General features: G+C 41.4%; 1 long non-coding RNA gene across 1 annotated transcript in view; it reads right to left on the bottom strand.

Moving 5' to 3' along the window:
* Nucleotides 1–5,220: 5,220 nt before the first annotated feature.
* The window catches only part of LOC130684095 (uncharacterized), a 33,018-nt gene continuing 12,700 nt past the window's right edge, over nt 5,221–25,538 (bottom strand). The window contains exon 4 of the long non-coding RNA XR_008998234.1: nt 5,221–5,450. This is a non-coding gene — a long non-coding RNA (uncharacterized LOC130684095). The remainder of the gene's footprint in view (nt 5,451–25,538) is intronic.

The raw sequence follows: 25,538 nt of genomic DNA, 5'->3' as shown, positions 1-25,538 counted from the left end.
TATAGTTCATTTTCTTCATAGTCTTGAATTTTTTCTGTAATTTTAAAATTATTTCCAAACAAAAAGGATTTTTAGCAAAATATTCTTTTAAAAAAAGGAGTCCTCTCAGTGTGATACTATAATGGTGGATATGTGCCATTATAAATTTGTTCAAACCTATAGAATGTGCAAAACCCAAGAGTGAACACTCATATAGACAGTGGACTTCGGATAATACTGTTGTATCACTGTAGGTTCATCAATTATAACAAATGTACCATCTGGTGGGAAAGGCTGATAGTGTGGGAGGCTGTGTGTGTGGGGGGGGCAGAGGACATACGAGAAATCTCTGTTTCTTCTGCTCAGAATTGCTGGGAATTAAAACTGCTCTAAAAATGAAGCCTTTTTCAAAAAAACGAGTCCTCATGCTCAAGAAGGTTGGGAACCACAAACTTCAAAGAATAAGTAATTAACATATTTACTCCCAAAGCAACCTTCTCTAGGTTGAATCACAGCAAATATATGGTTAAGTTCTGAAAAGTGACTGAAGAGTTGACAGTCTTCATTGATGGTTAGAAAATGCCTCCCACTGTTTAGTGAACAGTGGCTGGTGCTCGGTTATGAAAATTTGGAGTCTCCCATTCTTGGATCATCATCCTATTTTTTCAAGGAGGTGGGCCCCTAAATGTGTAGGGACATGGTTCCTCAGCCACAGAATTTAGAAGGACTTTTTAGTTTCTACATTTCAAAAGAAAATCTAAGCTGCTTATAAGTGTAAACAGACCAATAAAATCTGTCTTCCTTCTATGCTTTTTTCGTAAGCAGTAACTCTGGGCTGAATGCACAGCAGAGTCCATGATCAACTCTGATGGGCAAGAAAACACCAAGAGTGTCAGGCAGGTAGGCCAGGCACTTGAGAATTTGATAGATTAAGAGTGGCACCAGCAGAGCATCATACTCAGATCACACTGGAGAGCATTAAAGTTGGGGTGTTGGTTTCCTACGTAGCTGTGACACTGGACATCCAGCTTTTCACTCATCGATGCCATCTACTTGGCCTTCTTGACCCCAAGGGGATATCCAAATTGGGTTAAGAAATGTCAAGCCATACGTCTTGTCTTTCACCACATCTTGTTCCCAGCTAAATCTGGATCTCCCCAAAGAAGAAGTAGGTGGGGGAGAGGAAGAGATTCTGTATTATGATACTTCCTGAGAATTCTCTTTCATTCATCTTTGCTCTAAAGGTGACTTTGCATGGCTCTTGGTGCAATGAATAATGTTCACACACAATCTTTCCTGTCAAACATTTTACTCACTGCAACGTCTGACAACAGTTTGGGAGCAGTGTCTTTTGCTATTATGTTTTCCAATTGGCTTTCTAATGTCACTTCGAGAAGTGCGGAAACACCTGATTTATGAGAGCCTGGCATAAGAAGTGTCATTTCCATTGCTTCCTTAGTAACCACCTCAAATAAGCAGAGGAGGGTAATTTGGCTCAAACTTGCTTTGAGAACCTTTAAGTTTAATTTATTCATTGCATAGAGCTCTCCAACTCATTGAAATTTTCCTGAATGCATCCTCAGAAAACACCTGGAAGACAACAACAAAGCTACAGTATGTGTGACCCTAAAGCTAAGGCAACAGCTGTGTTTGTGATACAGTCTCAAAGCAGATGCTTGTTTCCCTTCCTTCCCTACACTGTGAGAATATATGAAAAACAGAATTTCAATGAACTCAGAAATTATACCATGGTTAATAATTAGGCCTGTTTCTCAGAGGCATTTTAATCTTCATCTTTCCTGAAGTACCTGTCTACAGTTTGTCTATGTCACTCCTGATATATTTTCTCGGATAGCCTCATTTACGGGGCATGGCTTAAAAGTCAGCAGCAAAGAACTGACAGTTTGTGAAAAGAGGAGGTTTAGTTTAATATATGCAGGCACTGGAGTCTCTTAGAAGATGATTGGTGCCAAGAAATTTAGAAGGTCATTAGGTGGAATATCTGTAGCTCAGAGTCTTTTGAACCTTTTTAAAGGGTAAGGAGGAACATTTATGCATAATGGTATGGGACTTACTGTACCCTTGTCCTCAAAGCTGTCCATCACCCCATGGCTCTAAGATTGGGTTTGCAAATACAGGATCACACCAAGCTGAGCAAGCAGTTTGGAAACTCCTCTCAGCCTCACGCAGTGAGAGTTTCCTAGAGACTGTTTCTCAAACTTTAATATGCATGCAAATCATTTGGGGACATGGTTAAAAATGCAGAGTCTGATTCAGAAGGCCTGAGGTAGAAACTGAAATTCTGCATTTCTAATAAGCCTCTGGGTAAAGTGGAAGCTTCTGGTCCCTTACCTGCACTTGGAGTAGCAAGAGCTCAGAAAACTGTGTTTCCTAAGTTGCTCCTCGTGGGGAAACAAGGGCTGGAATACTGGGGTCTCTACAGGTCTCCTGCAGGCTGTGCATGCTCTCCAGTTCCCGTCCATGTTCATTCTTACTTTTTCTGCCAGCTACAGAAGGCCTCCTTGTGAGAAGGGAAGAAACTAAGGCAAGAATTCAAAGGACTTATTAGAATCACTGAAATTATGGTCTTATGCTTTTTTTGGTCTTAGAAACCGGAGGAGTTATGTTGGTCCAGCTTTTAATTCAAATACATTAGCAAGCAAATAGTAATTTGGAGATGTACAAGCAACAAAACCTACACTCAAGGATGACTTTTCTGTGCTCTGTGATTTTGTTCTCAAATAAATAATGAGGCCAATGTGGGACTGCCAGGTTTTGCCATAATTTGGACAATTGCTTCCATGAGTGGAAGTTAAGTTAGGATTCTCCATTCACTGTGTTTGTCATTTGCTTTTCATCATTTCATTAGAAAAATGTATACTGTCAAAAAGGCCAGCCTCACACCACAAGGACGTGTTAGGGATACTAAGTGTGAAAAGAACTCAGACTTTTTAGGTTTTTTCAGGAATCTTTTGTAGTTCTGGTGCTCCTTTCCAGGCTTCTCAAGCATTTTTCATTCACTCCATTTAGAGTATAGAACTTTTCTAATAATTTCCACCAGGCAAATATCTCATACGATGTTGTCATGTGTATTAGTGGTAAGGTGGGGGAGGGCAGGGATGGTCAAAGCCTGGGACAGTGGAACTATGAAGGATCAACATCAAAGTCACCATGTCATGGTAACAAACCAACAATGACATATCTGCATAAAACTTTGCCAGTTAAAAAGATTGTTATTGTGTGTTTTGATCTGGAGAGTAAAATACAAAAGTTAAAAATGGCAGTCCCCCTCTTTACTGGTTCAATTATAGTGTAACAAAGGATATTTGGTGTTACCAGAGACTACAAAGTCCTGAAACTACAGGAAATACCCATTACAGCTAAACCAGCTTAACTTAGTCTCATAAAGACCAATTTATTAAATGCTATTTTGCATAGCATTGATTTACCTTGGGCCAGGACAAAAGCCTTCTCTTCTCCCCAGACCTAAACTAATGGTAATAACAGCTAACAGTCATTGAAAGTTTACCATGAATCAGGCACTGTTTGTGTTTAATATAATTTAATCCTTACATAACCCTATGTGTAGATAATAATGTTAGCCCCATTTCACAGATGAGGAATTTGAATAAGCTACCCACTCAGCTAATAACTGGTGAAATCAAGATTTAAATACAGGCAGACTGACTCCAGAGGCTATGTTCTTAACCAGGAGGTCAAATTGTCTTCTCTCTGGAAGGAAGGTTGAGACAGATTTAACTGGCATTGAATGAAGTGTGTAACTTACTGTTGCATAGGCCAGGCTATGTCTTCATCATAGCCTGGCCTCCTATAGGCTCTGAACCTTTAGGACATCACTGTGCCTAGAGCTTGGCTTGACAACACCTGAATGTCCCCAGCTGATGCTTTGGCTATCTCACAGTCGTTTCAAGGTCCTTTTGCTTGCGTTCTGGCAGGAAAAAATCCCAAATTCTTTAAAAGAAAAAGTACCTGTGTGAAACTTGTTGACCAACATTCATTCATGCATTCCTTCACTCCCCACCCCCCACCCCCCACTCTACTTAAACAGGGCTTAGGAAGGTTACCCATCACTCCAACATTGCACAAGCTCACAGTCCCCTTTGCTTGGTCTCGTCATTTGTTATTGCTGATCATTCCTTCCACCTTGGCACACTTTCTTGAGTCGCCCTCCAGGAAACCACACTTTTTTCCTGGTCTTTCTCCTATATTTTGGCCTCCTCTGTTTTAGTGTCTATTGCTGGTTCTTTTCATCAACTTGTCCCCTAACATCAAAGAGTCCCAGGGTTCAGTCCTTGGGTCTCTTCTCTCCCTTTGATGGTGCCCTTGGTAGTGTCAGCCAATCTCAAGTCTGAGCCCTCTTAGATTTATGCCTCCAGCCTATACCTCTGGCCTGAATGACACCCTATAACCTGTACACAAACAGCCTATTCCTAGATGACTAGTGGGCATCTCAACCTTACAATGTCCAAAACTGAACTCATGATTTTTCCCTCTCAAAGTCTCTTTTGGTGGTTTTCTCTGCCTCATAAATGGCAACTCTATCCTTCTAGTTAGTTGTTCAGGTAAATCTTTCAGTCATTCTTTTCCCTCCCTCCTTATAACCAATCTATCATGGTATCTCTACCCTCAAAATATGTCCTAAATATCTGTTGACCCTTCCTTCAAAATATCTCCAAAGAAACCACTTCTCACCATTTCTGTTGTTATCATCCTGGTCCAAGTCTCTCTCTTTGGTTAGAAAAATCTCCTCCTAACTGCTCTCCATGCTTCCAGCCTTGCCCTACCACAGTCAGCACCGAGCATGGCAGCTGGAATCATCTTTTGTAAATGAACATCAGATCATACTACTTCCCCCTCAAAACCTGCCAGTAGCTTTCCATTTCAGTCAGAGGACAGGCCCAAATTTTTTCAATGTCAGGAAAGTACCTGTACAACCTGCACTCCTCCAGTGCTTTCTGACCTCATTTCCTGCTACTTTCCCCCTTCCCTATCCTGCTTGCCCACAGCAGCCTCCTAACCCTTCCTGACACGTGTCGTGCAATCTCCCTGAGGGGCCTGTGCAGTTACCTTTGCCCTACCGTGAATTATCTCCCACCAGATATTGCCAATGCTCCCTAACCTCCTTTGCATTTTCACTTAACTTAAATGTTACCTTCTCAGTGCAGCCTCTTATTTCAGTTACAGCATGACAAACAACTTCAAAACTTGGTGATTAAAACAATAACCATTTTATTCTGCTCAAGGATGCTGAGGGTCAGGAATTCAGAAAGGGCACAGTAAAGGTGGCTGGATCCTTTGAGTGTGAGGGTGACACGGCAGCTAGGAGTTGAAGGCTCTCTCACTCACATGTCTGGATTGATGTTGGTTGTCAGCTGACCTCAGCCAGGACACTTATATGTGGCATCTCCACGTGGCTGCGTGGCTTCCTTACAGCGTGGTATAACTGAGTTCTGAAAGAGCGCCAGGAGGAAGCTGTATCAGCTTTTATGATCAAGCCTCAGAAGCAACACAGTATCCTCTTCACCACCGTCATAAACCACACAGTTCAAGAGGAGATACATACACACCCCTCTTCTGTTGGGAGAAGTATCAAAGTTAGACTGTAAGGAAAGCACGTGGGGTGGGAGATACTGTGAGAGCCATCTTTAGAAAATGCAGTCTGGCAACCTTTCCCTGGTCACCTTACTTTGAATTGCTACCACCCGCTATCCTCTGCCTCCTCCACCTCAAAATTCTCTATCCCCATTTCCTTCTTTTCCTCTTTATATTTGTATTCATTTCTCATTGCTGATGTAACAAATTACTGCAAATGTATTGGCCTGAAACAACACATGTTCATTTTCTTACATTTTACTTTCTTTCACAAGGATACTTGTGATCATACTGGGCCTCATAGCTAATCCAAGACAATCTCTCCACCTCAAGATCCTTAATTAAGTTCCATCTACAAAGTCTCTTTTGCCATATAGGGTAACATATTCACAGGTTCTAGGGATGAGGATGTGGACATCTTTGGGAGCCATTATGCAGCCTACCTGAGCACTTCTCACCATTTAATACATTATATATTCTGTATGTTTGGTTATATACTGTTTACTAGGATAAAATCTCCATTATATTAGAGAAATATAATTTTCCATTTTGTTTTCTCTGTATCCCATGAGCCCAGGACAGTCCCAGGTACATGTTAGGAACTCAATATATATTTCTAGAATGAGTTATTTTCTTGTCAAATGAATCACTCCACAAATATTATTTTGTGCCTATTATATATCAGATAATATGCCTAAATTGAAGCCTTGCTAGCATTTTTTTCCTGAGAGTTCTTGATGCCATGCATCCATAAAGAAAACTTCATGTGTGTGGTTCATCAAGGTAAAAAGTCAGGGGTCTAGCTCAAAACCACACAAAAAAATTATTTTTTTCATTTTTCTTTGAACATTATGCAAAAAAATTAATTCTTTATTATAACAAGTGTGCAGCCTAAATCTCTGTGATCTCCCCATCTCATTCACTTGTCCTGTATAAAAGAGATGACATGGGGCATGGAGGGAGAATCAGAACAAGAGTCTTAATTACCTGCATAGGGTGTGGGCACTGCTATTCATATAGCTCTTGGCTGAATTGTCCCACAGTAATGTCTTTTTTCATAATATTTCATGATATTTCTGGAATATCACACTGAAATACACAAATAAAAATGGTTTGTATTTTACTTTGAATTTCCTGATTCTTTCTGGATCAAGCCAGATGTGTGGAAATGTCTGTGTTTGTGTGCGTGTGTGTTTAGACACTGATCCATATGCTTGCATGGATGTGAATTCTGTGACCTTCTGTTCTTTCTTTTGCTTGATGACTTGTACACACAACCTCATAAGGCAAATCTCATAATTAAGTTGGATCTGGTTCAACCATGAATTTTTCAAAAGATTGTAATCACCATGGTTTTCATGTCTGTTTAAGAAACAATGTAGGCACATATGTCCACAAATGAACCTCATAGAATACTGCCCTTATCAATTTGATTTTGGAACATGAGCCAAATTGGGTTTATTTATATTCATTTCAGATGTAATGACTTAGCCTGTTACTAAACATTACATGGAAAATAGAGTCTCACAACAAAATAAAATAAAAAAGAAACAAATACTGTTTTATATCTTAACTAGAGTTACAAAATATAGGACCAAGGAAGCAAAGAGTAGTTAAGAGCTTCAGTGTCTCTCTCTAAGGCTCAGTTTTCTCCGCTGTGAAATGGGAATGCTAAGAGCTGCCTTCGCAACTTACTTGACTTTAAAAACTTGAATTCTTTATGAAATCAAGATGGTAATAATGCCTACCTCACCGGTAGTTGGGAGGATGAAATTAGTTTCATCTTAAAGTGAAATGCCTCCTTTCAATGCCTGGAGCTCAGTTAAATATTTAATATATTTTTAACCCATTATTATTAGTTACTCCTAGGCAAATTCTAGACATTTGATTTATATTAACTAATTGGTAGCTGTTATTTTTGCAAGCAGAAAAGATTTCTCTAGCCAAAAGACTGAAGAACCACTTACATAGTATGATTTCAGAAGCACTAAGAATGTTCTGCATGTCTTTAGAATGTTCTCTTCCACCTTGAGATAAAGCCTGCTGTTTCTCCAATAAAGCTTAATTTATCTGACTTAAAATGTTAAAATGAAAACACTCCTAGGAGAAATATTGCTTTAAACATTGTTAGCTATTTACACTTTAGAATGACTGAGTTTTATGTCTTCTTCCAAGAAATTTCCCCAGGGGTAGAGAAAAACAACATGAGACAATTGGCAGTAAGGAAAACAGCTTCACTTGCTCCACGATTATAAATAACTTAAATGAATATCAAATTTGATGACATATATAAAGTTTTGGTCCCAGTGCATATTCCACAACCACCTCCTAACACCACAGTTGAGTCATTGGGCCTCAGAGATATTACTGATACAGACAAAAATCCTTCTCATGGACCATGACTGGACATCACAATTATTGTGTTAATGTTAAATACTTTTCAAAGAAGAGTTATTACTGTTCCTGGATGACATTTGTTTGTCATAAAATTTTATGGCTGAGACTGAAGCTTAGAAAAAAATATAGAAAAAAAAAATAGCTGTTGCTCCTTGCTCCCATTTCTCCCTCACTCTTGACTTGGCCAGGCACCCGAGATCCACCCATCTCCCCGACACGGCCTCCAGCCAGGCCTGGCTTGGCCAGTTGCTTTCGTGGCAGAAATAGAAGCACCACACGAAAGCTGCGTGGCACAACTAGATGGCCTATTGAGGAGGCAGTGAATATTTCACTCAGCCAGTCAGGACTGAGGCTATCATTCCAGCTCTTTCATAAATGAGCTCACTCTGGCAAACCACTCCCATTCTCTTGGCATTGGTTTCCCTACCAGCGAAATGAGGATTGCATAAGATAATGTGTAAGACAAATCCTGTACTTCTAAGATGCTATGATTACTCCTTGACAGTTTTATGCTTCACCTAATGCCATGTCAGTTGCTCCTAGGATTTCATGCACAACTGGAATGTAAGCTCCTTTAGGACAGGGCACCAGTGCTCCCAAGCCGCTGGGACAGCTTGTCTCTTGTTGCCTATATACAACAAAGACAGAGAAGTTGGGCCACAGTGATTTCCAGCCTCTCCTTTTCTCCCCCAGTCATCCAGGTAGACAACTCTGAAATCGGAAGCCTTGCTTGAATAAGTTATCTAAATTCTCTGAGCATTAGTTTTTATTTTATAAAATGGGAACAGTAATATCCATCTTACTGGGCTTGTGGTGAACATGACTTTACATAACATATATAACTTACCTAGCACAGTGCCTGGCATATGGCAACTGTGTCTTCCCTTCAACTTCATTGCCCTATGCTTTCAAAATCCTCATTTTTCCTCCACATGAAAGGAAGGGAAAGGAAATGACTTGGTGAGACTGAAACTCATTTATACTGGCTGATGGTTCCTCCAGGCTCCTGTGGGATCTGGTCTCTTCTTTCTGACTGTGAGGGCTTTGACTGTTCTAAAAAAGGTCCCAAGCATCTGGGGTGCATGTGGAAAATAGGGTTCTCTTGCTAAGCTGGGACTTCTCTCTGAGCCTGGGCTCAAATTTCCTCCAAATCAGTTCCTAAGTCTACTTGAGCTGTTTCCTAGGAAGCCAGAGAGCTCGGTAAGCCTGCGCTGGAAGGAATAGCAGATCTCCACAGCTCCACTGGCCAAAACTGACAGCTGTCTGGGCTCTCGTGGGAAGCTGCGGCAGCTGCGGGAGGCCCTTGCCTGGGAAGCGGCGGTGTGGGGGATGAGGTGCTGGCACCGACGGTCGTTCGTGCTGATCTCTCCTCCCCCTGCAGCTGTCCACAGGAGTCCCTGTGCGGAACAGGTGGAAAGAAGAGCCTGAAGAGCCAGGAACAGCTGGACTTCGGTGAGGGTCCCACAGAAAGGCTGTTTCAAGATCTGAGCACTTGCACCCAACTCAGGGAACTCAGCCCCAGGTGGTTGGCACGGGACTCACCCTCCCTGCTGCCTGTTGCAGCCCAAACCACCTTCAGGGTGCCCCAGGCCCCACCTGCATAATGCTGCCCAGCTCGTGCCCCACGACTTCCCACACGGGCTCATCACCCCTAGGCGGCATCCACGTCTCCAAGGCTCCTCAGCCTAGAATGCCCCTCTTCCTTCTTCTGTGTTGAAAACCAACACAGTCACAAAGACCCATCTCAGTCTTGTGCTCTTTGCACGGGACTTCCAGTCTCTGTCCTGTGCCTCCACAGCATTCCTACCTCCTCCATGACTTTTCACAAGGTTCTGCCATAGCCGTCTGCTTACATGGCTGTTTCTCTGTTAAGATATGAGCTACTTGAGAACAAGCACCTCCCTTAATGCCCCTTATTTCCAGCCCCAAGCCTGTGCCAGCTTGCTCAATAAATGTGTCTTAAATGGATATTGAGCCCTAGTTGCAAGAGAACTTGGTCGTCCCTTGCATGGCCATGAGCATGGCTAAGAGAATGAAGTAGCTGCGATATCAAGAACTCCCCCAGCCCTGATGCTGATCAGTGTCAGCATATTAGAAGGTCAACCAAAGAGAAAAACTAGAAATCTGACTCAACTGCTTTAAAAGAATACTGTAGTCACTTTCTTCTATATTCAAAGTATTTCTTCCTTGACCATTTTTAAAAACCTTCTATTGTGTTGCAGTATTGTAAGCTCAGCTTCCAAGGAGCCTGGCGGGGCATTTCACCCCTTTCCTCCTTATCTTTATAATCCTAGAGAAGCAGCTGGAGAGAAAAAAAATAATGATCATGCGCTGATAGATTCAGAACTCTGTCACAAAATGATGATTAGAGCAGCTCGCTGAGGGTAATTTTTCCTTAAGAAAAAACTGTAATGTATTAAACATACAATAGTGCTTTCCAGATTCTCTATCCATTTCCTCTACCCGTAGAGGAATTCCAAATCTAATTATAGGCATTTATGGGAACTGCTTTCATTTATGCCTAATTACCACATAGTACAATAACTATTATGTGCATACTATGTGTGTCAGATGAAATTTTCTATCAGTTTTATTGGCTATCACATGAAACTTCCAAAAGCACACCCAGTCCAGTGAAGCATGTTTGTCCACTCTGCATGGCTGACCGCTTGAAAAGGACAGTTTCTCCACTCACATCTTACAAAAACTAGTCAGAGATTTGGTGAGTTATTTTTGATAACTCTTGTGCACCCGTCACAACTCCTAGCCTCGTGCTGTGTGACTGCCTTAAACGATTTCATAAATACCTGAAAAAACAGTCCACTTTTTGAGGGAATGTGGGACTCCGTAGAAAATGTTGAGAGTCAGTACAAAATGCTTAGCGGCCAAGAAGTCTTAGAACACACCCCAGGACTTCTCCTCCAGCAGGAAGATGCAACACATTTTTAGGGAGTGTTTTGAATAATTATTTAAAGAGAAATTTGGTTTTAATTTTTTGTTACCTTTGGACTCTTCAGATACTGCTAAACTAACAGTGCTGCCATTAGCACCTTGGATCTAATATGGGAGCATATTTCACCTGCAGCAAATTTCCTAATACCAGGAGGGGAAGGACGGAGTGGGAGACAGAAAGAGTGAGCTAGAATGGGAGTCAGTCCCCATTCTGTCACTAACTAGGGATTTGGGGCATTCCCTCTGGGCTTCCTTCTCATAAGATGCACTTGATTCAGCCTCCAGCCGCCCATGTCTGGGGAGAGCTAAGGGCAGCCAAGGGGAGCATGGATGTGACTGTCATGAGCTAGGTACCACGAAGGGCTGGAGATGACATGACGCACACGCGAGCTTTCATGGGTAGCCCCCTCCACAGCCCTGTGTGCTGCAGCGGGTGCTAAGGGAAGGGGATATGTAACAGAGTCCTAAAGCCTCAGGGAAGATTCACCGATCTGAAAGTCCTCCACAGCTTTGCCAAAGGTCATCTGCCGTGCCCCCCACAGCTCTTGTAGACCTTTCAGGCCTTCTTTCTTCCAGATACTCCTTCTTGATCTGTGCTTTAAATGATCATCTGCTCTGAGTCTCAGGAAAGCCAAGGAAAAGGGAACTTGTAAAATCGCTTCTGTTTGCCTAGGCTTGAACGATGGGGCAGGAGCAGCTGGTGTGGTGGATCGATTATTTACATAGTCTCAAGATGGGAGTCAAAGCCCCACGTAGAAGGAGGTCACATTCCTGAAGAGCTAGTACCTGGAGGGCCTGAGTGTGTGGAAGCTGAGGAAGAAGGATGGCGACAGCCGTGGTGGCCCAGGCTCAGAACTCCCTCAGGAGAGCATCTGCGCAGGTGAGTGTGAGCGACTGCTTCCAGGCACGGGTCCCAGGTCCAGCAGCTCTCTTTCCAGGCAGCTTCTGGCCAAAGAGTGGGGCTGAGCATGGCAGGGGGCCCAGGCCTGGCTCTTACTGCCCAACACAAGCCACCTCTAAGAGGCCATCTCTGCTCTGGATGGAGCTCCCTTTGGGCTAGCCACAATTTCTCAGAGCTGTGAGGCCCTTCCTGCCCAGACCTGCCTCCCTCCTGCATGGACTGCACACCTACTTCAGGGATGAAGGCTCTCCCCACCTGCTCCAGTTCCTGCTTCCCTTTATCCTTCATCAGGCTTTTCCCCCCAAGTGCCTCACACTTCCAGTTCTATTTTGATGTCTGTTTCCTATAGGAGGTGCAGAGAGAGTAGGTATATGCCCAAGATAGAAGAAATTGCTTTTATCTTTCAAAGGTTATTTCGACCCGGAATTTAGGTCCATAATATTTCACTCACAATTTAAAATCCAAAAATATCTGAAAAAGCCCAAACTTGATCTGCCCTTCTATGGGCTATTTGTAGTCAGTAATTATCAACGTGAGTCATACATTTTATTACAGAATTATTAAGGTACTTGTTTATGGGGTGCTGCACCAAACTCCGCTGGGTATGTGTTGTAATATACAGCATATGCATTATCTTTGTTCTCTAAAATCTAGAGATCTGAATTATGAAAAACATCTGACTCCAAGAGTTTTGAATGTGAAATTTTTAGATCTACAAAAATTAAATCCTGCATAAAGTTAACCAGTCTCCAAAAAAAGAGACACCCAGGGAAATATGCCTGCCAGTCTTCATGCCCTTGTGTGAAAGAAGATTCAGGTCCTCTCACCTTGCATCCAGGTGCTTTACCAACAGCCTGTGACAGAAATGATGTTCTGAGCCTTAAGAAAGTCTAGCAGCTTCCACTTTTGCATCTCAAAGAAATCTGATCCACCAAGAAGTCTGGCTGCCCTTGGGACCGACCACATGAGAAACTAAGTGGACAGGAAAGATCCTGAGATTACTTGAGGAGAAGGATAGACCTAGCCATCCCATCTGCATCATTTATCTTGCTGCTCCTGACGTGGTATGGAAGCCATACGGAATGTTGCAGCTCCTACCATGGGACTGACTACAGAGACACGAGAGACCCTAGGTGAGATCAGCATATGAAGCATACAGCAGAGCCCCCGTCAGCTCACACACTTGTGTGTTAAGTCACTAAATTCTGTGGCAGTTGTTATATGGCAGAAGCAAACTGAAGCCCTGTACTAAAACTTTTGATGGCAAATGAGTGACAGGGACTCAGAAAAGCTAGGTCTCCCTTGGGAAGAGTTTGGCTCTGCAGAGCAAACCATTCATTCAGAATTGCTGCCTCCTTTTGTGCACAGAGAGCACCCTTCAGTGTTTGCAGTGTTTTAATGGTTTTTGCCACACATTCGAGGAGAATGACTAGTAGATGTTAATTCCTTGCAAACCCGATCAATCACATAACTAGACCTCTTCTCATGTGGAAAAGTGAGAAGGAGCCCCAGGGAGAGACCAGGAATGTTACTTAGGAGAAGCCCTTGCCTGGGAACATGAAGCCAGGGACCTGTAGGTACATTATGTGAAAGGTCACACAGAATCAAGAGCTCAGGAGCTCAGGAAGCTGGCGGTACGTCCCTGGAGAAACACAAATATGATGGTTTCTTTGGTAGTTGGGAGGAACAACCAAAATACCCAGGGAATCTGTAATCATGAAGTGCCTCTGTGAGTGCTTGAAAACACTGATTAGGAATTTAGAAACCATGCATTTTACCCACTCAAGCAATAATATTTATGGCATGTAGAACAACAAGCCTCTTTGCTAACATATCTGATGACATTTCTGAAACAAGAACAATTGTAGCACTTTCAGTTTACTTGGATATGTGGTAATTTCTTGGTTTTAATGGAAAATGGTGGTTTTTTTATATTACAATGTTCAGGCTGAAATAAATGAGTTTTTTTTTTACATTGTTTAGAAAACTTGGGGGGAAAGTGCAACCTCGGCTCACGTTCTATTATAGATTCAAATGCAGGGTGTAGTTGACTGATTTTTCACATTTTCAGGCTGTTTTGTTCTTAGATTATAAATGAGAGAGAAAGTTGAGCTATTTTTTAAAGAAATGGCTATAGAGACCTCAATTTAAGTGTCAACATGGTCAAAACATCTTATTTTCCTGGAACTCTGTCCCCTCATCCCCACCTATAAAACGGGGAAGATTATAATAAATACATCCCAAGGCTGAAGTAAGAATTAAGTGGGACAAAGTGCATAGAAATCTGTAGATCGATGCCCAGCATTGAATGAATGCTTTTAAAAGTAGTCAGCAGGTCATCCCAGGATGTTAATGTTACCACACCCACAGCTGCCAGAGAACTCGGGGGATATCTAATTTCAGGCTGCTGGAGTTTTGGCCCTGGTGTGGGCTTGTCCCCTATGAACACAGTGCAACTGCTAGTGTTGCATTACAGAAACAACAAGGTTCACTCTCGGAAGAAGAGAAAAAAATAATAACATTTCTAAGGACTTTCTCTAAGCCCTGTGCTAAGGACTTGGAGACTGGAATTGTTATATGGGTACTCAGGACACAGGGACAAGTGGATGATGGGGACATTGGGGAAGGAAGTCTTTTTCCCACAGTGCATATGCAATTGGCAAGTAGCTACACAATGTAAGAAGTCATTCATTCCAACCTGAACATTCAGCATAGTCCATTAAATATTCACATACACGTATTCAAGTATGCCAAGAGCTGAAGTATAATTCAGACTGTAGGATCCGTGCTGTACAGAGCAAGGAACAAGAAAACCAGGTAAAAGGAGATCTGAGGGAATAGCCATTGCCTGTCTCAAAGTTTTCTGTACCATTTGCTTATAATTCAGTCTTTCCCCAGTTGGAATTTTGGACAGTGAACAGACAAAAAACTAGATAACATGACAAAAGCACATGTCCTAGCATGTTATTGTGGTTCTTGTTTCAAAATACAATTGTCTGTGATAAGTTCAAGGTTTTAGTCCAAAGATGTACACCTATACCTATCTTCCAATGGACATTAGAATTTTGATTTCCTAATTTGAATAGGCAATATGGGACTTGCAGAATTAATTTGATCACAAATATTATTAAAACTACATACAGAATTTTAAGTTCCTTGAGAGCAGGAATTATATTTTTAGCCATTACTTCTTCCTTAGCACCTGTCTACAATAGCCTAAGAGAAATGCAATACATGTTGAATTAATACATGTCAATTTAAGTAGGTTTTTAAATATAATAGATGTCAGTTGTTTTCCATATATTTCTGCAACATATAAAAGAAAATGAGATGTAATAACACATGTGGTATTAGGAACACCTTCGCTCCATTTTGAATACGTGTGATTTCCAAATGATAAATATTATCCTTTTTTTATGGCTGCTTCTTGAAAGTGAGTCTGACACAACCTCAAAGGCAGGTCAACTGATTCAGGTCACTGGGGTATTATTTTGTGTGTTGTTGAAGTGCTCAGAACCTTACAACACTGCATCCAGTATCTCATCCCTGTCCTGCTTGGGTATTGCCCATTCTCCCCACCTTTCTCTTGCTTTCCTAAATATAGCAAGAATTTAATGTATGTGGAGATACCTGGTTTCTCCATTAGAAAGGACAATTCAGCTCATAAAAAGTGACCAAAATATTACCTCCAATAAAATAATTTTAGTTGAAAAAAGAAAGCCCCAATAACTCTTCGTCTACGCCCCTTCAAAAGTGTCAGAAAGCATGGCAGTTACTCTAACAGGAAAAAGGAAAAATCCCCACTCTGCCAGTAGTGCAGGGTTTACTGTCTAATATCACGAAAGATAGTAATTATACTCTACTACCTTGTTTTTCTTAAGATAGACTGATACCAGAGCTATACCTTAACTATGGAAAACTCTGAAATGAACAGTGTGGGAAGTGGATCACCTGGGATCCGAATGCGGCTGCGATGTTTTACTAAAAGTTAAATATTCTCCTGTTTAATTTCCTCCAGGATTTACAAAGGCAGAGCCACTATGAAGTTTTATTTCCCAGGACATTCTCTGAAGCACTCCAGCACCAGGGCTACGAGGATTGCCTCTAGGTTTTGCAGCGTGGACTCCCCTTTGCTGGGGTTGGCTGCCAGGGCCTCGCTGGGACGTCACACACCCAAGGGTGGAGACTGATAGCCTGAGCCTCATGGAGCCAGCAAGAACAGGCTCCCAAGGAAATTCCTGTATTTGTTAACTAAAGAAAAATGAATTACTTCTTTTAAGCATGTGTCTTGGAAGTCTCTGAAAGAGTTCTCTAAGACAGACAATAAGAGAAAATCCAAGAAGAAAGTAGGAGACAAGTAGATAGAATCAACTCAGAACAGCTAAAATGAGACTGAGAACAATACGGTGCTTTGATAGATAAGGTGATTTAAAAATCAAAGGAAGGGAGTCTTTCTGTGAGCTGAATGCCAGTTACCAAGGATTGATGGATGGCATGCATCCTTTTTTTGTGTGTGTGTGGCATCTTTCAGATAAAAATGTGTTTTCTTTTAGAGAGGATCTTTATAAGACAACTGCTTGACTAGTAGGAGGTTGTATGTGTGTGCGCATATGTGTGTGTGTGTGAGCAGGGCTTTGTGCCTAGAATGCAAGGCTGCTCGATAGCTTTGCAAACTGTCTATACTTTCCATCTCTTATGCACAGATAACACACCTTAAAAACATCCGTCCTGGGTGAGCCTTCATTTCCAATTGTGTCTACGCACCGTGTGGTAGCCAGCATGATTAAGGAAAAAGTGATTGTGCGAACCTCCAAATCCATCTGTCATGTCATCAGCATTGAAGAGCCTCACTGAAAAATTAGCCTCCGCCTTCTCTCAACTTGTGTTTTCCCATCCTCAAGACAATATGGGAAGCTCTCAGCTGGGTAAGAGGGGAACAAAGGGGCAGGGAATTCAATAAAAAAAGAGATCCTAGGCAAAATGAAAAATGGCTTCCCTGTCTGTACTGCTTCTTTCTCTCCAATCTGCCAGAGCATTAACCACTTGTCTGCTGCACTGTGAGGCTTGATCACTTCTAGGATTTGCCTGCACAAGGCAGAAACCTCCGAAGCATCAGGGATGTCCAGAATAATGAGTAGTCTGGAACACAAGAGGCTAAACTGGACATGAAAATAACAGCCAAATGAGAAAAAATTCTCATACTACTTCTGTGGAATACTTCTAGTACTCTTGGTTATTTAACTGCACATATAGTTTCAAACATGTATTGGATTAATATATTCTCTGCACACATTTGAGGACTTCCTAAAATTGCATACAGAGCCCTATAGACCTGTTTATATGTGCATTTTTCTGGGGAGAGGATCCATAGTAATCTTCAGTTTCTTTAAAGGGTCTATGAACCACAAAGTTAAAATTCACTGCAATAAGGTATTTTCTGTTCTGTTTATTTTCTTAATTTTAGAGGGTTTATTTTCCATCATTGTAGATTAGGAATTGGAAGATAAATTCTATCTATAAAATACTTAGAGCAATAACATACTACAAAGAAAACACAAGTAAACAGATGCTGAATTAGAAGATGAAAGGATAAAGTGAGGATATTAGATTTATAAAGATTTTTTTCTCATTTCATAATTACAATTCAGACTCAAACATATAAAATGCACATGTATGGATTTTTGTTGTTTTTTAAACTAATTTTTAGGAATTTTCTTTTTAATTTCTTATTTTAATTGTTGAGAGGAAATGATGTTGGGTATTTGGGCTAACGAACTCATTTAAAATTTCCTCAATGAATATTAGATTTAAAGAAACTTAATTAAAATGGGAAAATTGCCTAGTAGCAGGCTTGTTTCAGGTTCGGGGCTTTTGATGGAAAGAATTATTAACATAGCTTGCTGTGAGCAGGCTGGCTTTCAGTCCATGAAAATTTTAAACTGTGTATGTTTTCTAAAAGTTAAAAAAAACCAGGGTTCATAGGCCATGTTAGAATGGAGTATTTTAGCTATAATATATATAAAAGTTATTTTAGTCAAGAGAGTTCCTTCCATTATTGGGGTAGACTATCTCTCATCAGGAACTGAATCCTAATACTGATGATTCATTTAGCAGAGTATGTAAAGAATCTTAAGGGGCCAAAAAAAATCCCTGTCTGATCAAAATATGCAACAAACTAGAAATAAATGGAAACTCCCTGAGACCGGTAAAGGACATCTCTGAAACACTAAAGCTGAGCCCCTACTTAATAGGAAAGACTAAAAGCATCAATCGTTAAAGTCAGTATGTTAATCAGAAAAGTCTATTGATTTGCCATCTGTGGTGGGTTGGGCTATTTGTTTCAATTCTCCCTTCCCTTGGACAATACTAGTATGAGGTCAGACTATATATAATTGACATTTTTGATTAAGGAAAAATGGTCAAATATCAGTAATTGCATGTGGTTTAACCTAACACACCTGTATCTTTTGCTCTGTGACTTTGCAGGGCTCTTCCAGTGCAGGGGGTGTATTCTTGCTCATTCCCTTGATGTTGGGCTTGGCCATGTGACTTGCTTTGGTTAGTGAATGTTTATAGGCAGAGACTTTCCATGTGCTTGTGTGGTCTGGTTTGTACATCAGCTGTTCATTGTGAGACCATCCCCTGGGCAGTCACTAGTCCGAGGAGGACAAGATACACATGGAGCAGGCCTAGAGTCAAATTCCAAGAGGACTGCAGCCTCCCATCTTAAAGCCACTGAACTCCAGTCTACCCACAGACTCATGGGAGTGTGAGAACACTGATTTTTACCATAGGCCATACAGGTTTTCAAGTTGTTACACAACACCACTGTGGCTATAGCTCACTAATATTGCACGTAAACAGTGAACAAAGATCGCAACTGAAACAGAAGTAGACTGTGTCTGCCCCAGCAGCACCCAGAGTAAATGGAGTCTCATTAAACAGATGTCAACTGATGAGTTTCCTGAAAAACTGAAAAGTGGGGAGGCAGATGGGTGGAGTGCAGTGACAGCCACTGCCACCCCAAGCAGTTGACAACAGCCTGAAGACAGGCCTTGGATAGTTGATTATCACACTAGAGGGAAAACATGACAAATATCAGTTTTAGCACTTCTCGGTTTTGACCCATGTCTATGTTGCAGTCCAAGCTTTAATCTGAAGTCTCAAAAATTGGGGGAAAAAAATCAAGAAAAGAAAGTTTGATTATTAACCAGGACACTGTATTAGTTATGTCTGTAACATGCCGAGGAGCAAACACTGGGATTCTATATTGCTTTCATTTGCTCTGAATTTTATGTTAAGTATTTTTTCATTTGTGCAAGTCCTGGAGTTGGAACAGTTTCAGAAATGAAACTACAATTAACTGAAGTTGTTGGAAAATGTCTAATCATGGGTTCATGCATTTATTTATGTCAACAATTCCAAAGGAAATTGCTATTAAGTCTTACCAACTGTCATCCACTTGTCCTCTTTCATATCCTGGGTTAAACTATTACAATAATATCCTCCAGTCCCTGGAATTGTAACAATAGCAAGTATTTATTAAATGCTTATTATCATGCACCAAGACCTCTACCAGGCACTTTTCAAATGTTTTATCTAATTCTCACAATAAGAGAAAGACAAGCATTATTATCCCCATTGTAGAGGTGAGGCAACTGTGGCTCAGGAAGATTGAGTAACTTCACCAATAATATCACACGGCTTATCAGAGGGGGAGAGAGTTTGCACCCTGGTCTAACTAGAATCCTATTTAATGTTGGACAAACATCGGTTTAAGCTGGAGGTTTAGCTGTTGAAATAAAATGTTCTATCTATGGAGATAGAGCTATTGATATATAAATTTTAAAAAAACAGCTTATAACAACACATAAGTTATCTTACTTATCTACCTACTGAAATCTATCAAAAAGTTACCAAAAAGTGCCAATTTGATCTAGATTTTATGTATCTTCCTAATGTTTGGCTGAACATTTAATTCATTTTCATTTCAGTTATTTCCTATTCCTTAGAACATGTTTGTCATGGGCTTTCAGCTCAGTCCAGAATGGAGGAAACATAGCCTAAATAAGAATTTCAGTCTTTACCTATATTTCTGAAAAATACAGTATGGGATATGAGTATAAAACCCCTAACAGATCTTTAAAATCCTACATCTCCTGGGAGTCTTTTACTCTCCATCCCAGAAAATTCTCTCCCTCTCTCTGTCTCTCCATCCCCCAGTTCCCTTCTTTTTCTCTTTCCTCCTGCCCGTGTCCTTTTCAGTCTTTCAGGCCTGGGTTCTGCCTCCCCGTAGAAGAGCTTTCCTCCTCCATGTTTCCTCACAGCTCCCACGTACTTGCTGACAACCTGTCCAGCCCCACAGGGAACTTAATGCCACTTTTTTGATAACAGTCTTTAGGCAAGAACCTCTCCTGAGGTGCCGGTCATTCTAACCCTCCCCCTTTCCTCTCCTCTCACTCACTTTCTCCTCACAAAGATAAAAAAAACCCAGCATGCTCTCTAGAGGTAAGGGATGGCTAGGAGGGTAACTCCAAAATATTCTATCTCTGGGGAACAGTCAGGGAAAGAAAAAAATTAAAAGTCTGAGAACTTCTTATATCCCCATCTTAATGCTATTTGCCCCTCACATGGTGTGGTAGTTTCTTATTGCTTCTGTGACAGATACCTCATATTTAAACAGCACAGATGCACTGTCTTACAGCTCTGTAGGTCAGAAGCTCAGCACGGGTCTCACTAGGTAATCAGAGTGTCAGCAGCTACATTGCTTTCTGGAGGCTCTGGGGGAGAACCTGCTTCCTTCCTTACCGGTGTTATAGGCAGGCACAGCAACAGGAACTCAGAAACCGGGACTGAGAGGCCCATTTTCTTGCTGCCTGTCTATGGATGGCCATTTCTAGCTTCTAAAGCCCACCCGCTTTCCTTGGCTAGTGGCCCCTTTCTTCCATCTTCCAAGTCAGCAACTCATCAGTCCCTCTCATGCTCTGAATCCTTTCTTCTTCCATCTCATCTCTCTAACCCATCCAGGAAAGGTTCTCTGCTTTTAAGGACTCATATGATTAGATGGAACTCACCCAGATAATCTAGCATATCCTCTCCATCTCCAGGTCCTTACCTTTAATCAGATCTGCAAAGTTCCCTTTGTCCCAGAAAGTAGTATATCCAACAGGTTCCTGGGAATAAGGTGTAGACATCCTTGGAAGGGCCATTATCCTGCCTGATACCCATGATACGTTTCATTGTTATTTTACAGATGGAAAAGCTAGGGTCACGAGGGCATTGCACTGAACTGAAGTCCCAGTATAATACAGACTAAACCAAAGACTGCCCTAACCTTTATCATATACCTCTCAACCTAGGCTATGCCCTCAGCCCATATATGATCCCTGTAGAAAATCAAATAATCACCTTTGAAAGTTATATGATAAGTATGTTTTTTGACCTTTCCCCAAATGTTGTTATGAAATTGCATCTATTTAGAATCTTTTTACTTGTGTAAGATATAAGTGAGAAAACATGTGTTCTTAGAAAAAAAACCACTAAAAAACACAAGTATCTGTGGTCAAAAAAAAGAGAGAAAGCCCAGTTAATATTTTTATAAGGCCACTTTTCTGTAAGATTTGGTAATTTTTTGCTGGAAGTTCTCCTCCCAATGGTTTTCCAAGAAAATCACATTTTCTTACAACAACCTCTCTAAAAGTCCTGAGTTGGCTAGATTGATATCACTCAAAAGTCCCCAGTCACTAAAACACCAGAACATCACCTTTTGCTTTATTTCCTCTGCTGAAGATGCTGAAGTTGAGACATTTGAAAATATGCAGCTAAATGGAAGGTTTGTCAAGAAGTGGGGTAGGAAATATTTGTGTTTGTTTTATTACTTTTCAGAGTAGCTCCTGCTGGTGCTTTATGCTCTCTAGGAAAATTAGAAGCCCAGGTTACATCAGCTAATTGCAACATGCAGAAACAAAGCAGGATACACACACAGAGGTTGCCAGAAGCAACTCTTATTAAATTATCAGCAATGAACAAGTCTAAAGGAAAAACAGAAAGCAAACTGGAACACCAAAGCAGAGCCGGACACCGTCACACATCAACGCTAATAAGAAGGAAGGTGCATTAGAATGGGAGATGTTGCCTGAAAATGGGACAAGAGGCTCTCCATGCTGTGGGACAGTCTGCAGGTCTCTTGAAGGCCTTTTTCAAAATAAATACTGTCTTATAAGGCTTGGCAGTAGATAGAATGGAGTGCTTCGGTACATGGCTTGTGGTGTGGATTCACACATTACAGGCTTTGTGCTGTGTCCTTTGTTGCACATTTTTATCCCACCTGCCATAACTTTCTATTTCAGCTTTCTCTCTCTTTTTTTTTTTTCAGGCAGAGAGCAGGAGAGTTGTAACGAGCAGTTGATAAAAAATGTGGGGTTGAATTTACATAGTCATTCAATGACTGTCATGCACCCTGATGCTTATGGAGTACGATTAAGAGAGTCCCTCATTTGAATAAAAATCTGTTCTTTTCGTTTTATGTCATGTACAATATCACCACAAGCTCATCTACATAGCCTATTATAATGCACACTTTCATAGTACTATAGTCTTCACCTAATCAATCCTCCATGAGCTAATCAGCTCAAATACTGTCACAAGTGGCATAATGTATGCAATTATCCTTAATTCAACTTCCAAACATGGAGGTGAAAGATCAGATTTAACCAAACAGGCTTATCAGGAATTCATAAATTGATAGTCATGATTAATAGGAAATCACAGTGCAAAACTTGTTTTAATTTACCTGTTCATGTAACTTGTGTTACAGAGAAATGTGAACTTTCATCCAGAGCAAACAAAGAATGCCTAGACTATCAAGTGAATTTTAACCCCTGGGTAAGAAACGAGCATTCACTATTTCAAGGATAATCTTAAGTGGCAGAAATCTCTGTGGCTAAGTAAAGATTATAGCTTTGAAAATATCCCAACCTTGACTCACTGAGAAAGAAATAATTACTCAGAAATGGAATCTCTAGTTAGCACCAATAAATGTTTGAAGTGGGGATTTACTTTGAATGGGATAAATTGAACTGCTTGTCTTTGTACATCCTCAGATTTCATCAGTGCTGTGCTATTTTTGAAAAGCACAGTCTTTGAAGGTAACTGCATTAGGGTCTGTGTTCTCCTAAGCATTGACTGCTTACTTATAAGAGACTCAGAACACTGACCTATAATTTATTCATTTACCGAGATAATATTTATTGAGCAATTATTACATGGCAGAACCTCTGCTAAGTATTGGAGATAAACATGATAAATAAAGGAAGTCTCACCCTTGAGAAAATTGCAGTCCAGTGGGGAAGATAATACCAGGAAACTGATATAACAGGGTGAGATGTTGAGAAAAATGCTGATGGGTGTTCTATTTTGTTACTGTTTTGCTATAGTGAGTTCACCCAGGGAAGGATAAAATATGTACTAACACACTGCCAGTATTATGTCCCTGAAAGGTTTGGGTTTTTCTTCCAGACCTGTGGGGGGAGTGGGGGAGAGGGAAGTGGGGTGAGGGTGCAGTAAACATCTCTCATGTTCCAAGCAGGAATAAAAGAGATAAAATAAGATTATGCCAGTGGTGAAAGAGGTGGGACTGATGTTCTGGGTTAAAGTGGGACATGGCTCAATCCCAGGAGACAGCTTCCCCAAAACTGAAGGGGAGTGGAGGTTCAGAGGCTCTCAAGAGAGGCAGAGATGTACCCCCCATACATGCAGCACTCAGGAGGGAGTAACAGCCTGGATGGTGGATGGCTGTGGGATATGTATGGAAACTGAAAATCTAAGTGCTGTGGCTAGGGTCTCTGTCACCGAGCCCGCCATCCATGGAGAGGACCCTGGGAAGGCACACCTCTGAGCCCACCCCCCTTACCCCACAGCATGGCAGCAGTGCACACAGACAGCAGAAGACCCACACTGGGCAGGACAATGCTGGTGAGGCTGACCCCATTTTCTGGGAACCATCCCAGCACAGAACAGTTGCAGGACATTCCTGTGCATGCCTGGGAATTCCACAAATGTGACAGAGATTGAATTTCTTGCCTAAGCAACCTGTGGTTCAGTAGAATATGTGTACCAGGTGTGGCAAACCAGAAGCCTACAGGTACTATCTAGTGATGGAGTGGGCCTGGTTTGACTAAGGTCAACTGGAAACTACCTACTTTTTTAAAGAGAATGACTGCTACCCAGCTCCAGCTGGTGATGACCACATGGGAAAGCTGTCATAGTGTGAGAGCTTTGATTTTTCCGATTTGTTTTCGAGAGTAGCTGAATTGTTATACAAGCCTCTTGAATTTTTAATGGTGGTAACTAATGCAAATTTAAAAATATTGTGTAGCCCAAACAAAATTCATCTGCCATATTTCATCCATAAACTGGTAATTTGCAACCTCTGGATAAAAATTTTGAAATAAAATAAATGTGGAAAGTTGTAGGGAATGGTAGAGAAGCTGGATTTTGAGATGGGAATAGGGAAATAGGTGGGACTTCTTATAAAATGTGAGTTATTAGAGACAACTGAAAAGATGAAGCACCAAAATTCTTGTTTATTCGTTTCTCATTCAATCAATATTTATTGGGTCCCTCCTATTTATTGGGCACTGTGTTAAAAGTTGGTACTGATATGGGGGGGATGGTCCCTATACTCAAAAAAACTGACAGTCTGCTGCTTAGATACCTCAAGGATAAAATATCTGCCAGAAAAATTCATAGGATAAAGGAGAATGTTCAAGGCAAAGGAACAGAACACGGGGAAGCCCAGAGGTGAGTAATGAAAAGGTGCCTCTGCAGGATGCAGGAAGCCTGGATTCCTGGATGAAGAGTTCAAGGGGAAAAGGGAGGCTAGAAAGTCTGGCAGAGGCCAGAGCCTGGAGGGCCCCTGGCGGAGGCCACAGAGGAGTTTGTGCTAATGCTAAAGACAATAGGAAATTAATGGAGAATTTTAAGCAAGAGTCCTATGGCCAGGTTTGAATGATCAGAGATCCATCAGGTTAGAGTGTAGGGCATAGAAGGGAAGACCAAGTATGAGGCAGAGCTGCAATTTGGGTAAGAAAGAAAGGTCAGGGAAAAGAAGGTAGAGAACTGGGAGAAGTGAATGGATTCAGAAGCATTCAGGAGATGAAAGGAAGATAAAAGGTCATTCGTAAGTAGGGAATGAAGGAGATGGGGGCACTTGAGGTAAACCCCCCACCAGATTTCTGATGTGGGCACATGGGGTGACGTTGCCAGTCCCTGAGACAGTAAACTCTAGCCCCCGAAAAAGTGAGTTTAGGGGACAAGCTGATTTCTTCTGCTTGGCACGTTAAATTTATGGTGTCAGAGAGATGTGCAAGTAGAGATGTCTGACAGGCAGCTGGGCATAAGGGCTCTGGACTTGAGAGGAGGGTTTGCACCAGACATGTAGCTTTTGGTGCCCTCGGCGTGTGCCTGGTACCTAAAGCTGGCCCATGGGACATTGTCCATAGAAAGTTTAGAGGAAGGAGATTAACCAGCCAAGAAAGAATTCCCTTAGGGCTGGTGATATTTCAGGAAATAGTAGAGAGGAAAAGGTTGTAAAAACATGTAGGAAGAAGCAGTCAGGGAAGCAAAAGAAGAATCAGGTGATTGTAGCTTGAAGGCAAAAAAATAGAACATTTTAGAAAGAGAGAAAACAACTGCT

This window comes from Manis pentadactyla, chromosome 6 (assembly GCF_030020395.1).
Source record: "Manis pentadactyla isolate mManPen7 chromosome 6, mManPen7.hap1, whole genome shotgun sequence".
Classification (NCBI taxonomy): domain Eukaryota; kingdom Metazoa; phylum Chordata; class Mammalia; order Pholidota; family Manidae; genus Manis; species Manis pentadactyla.
This window is presented reverse-complemented; position numbering and strand designations above follow the sequence as displayed.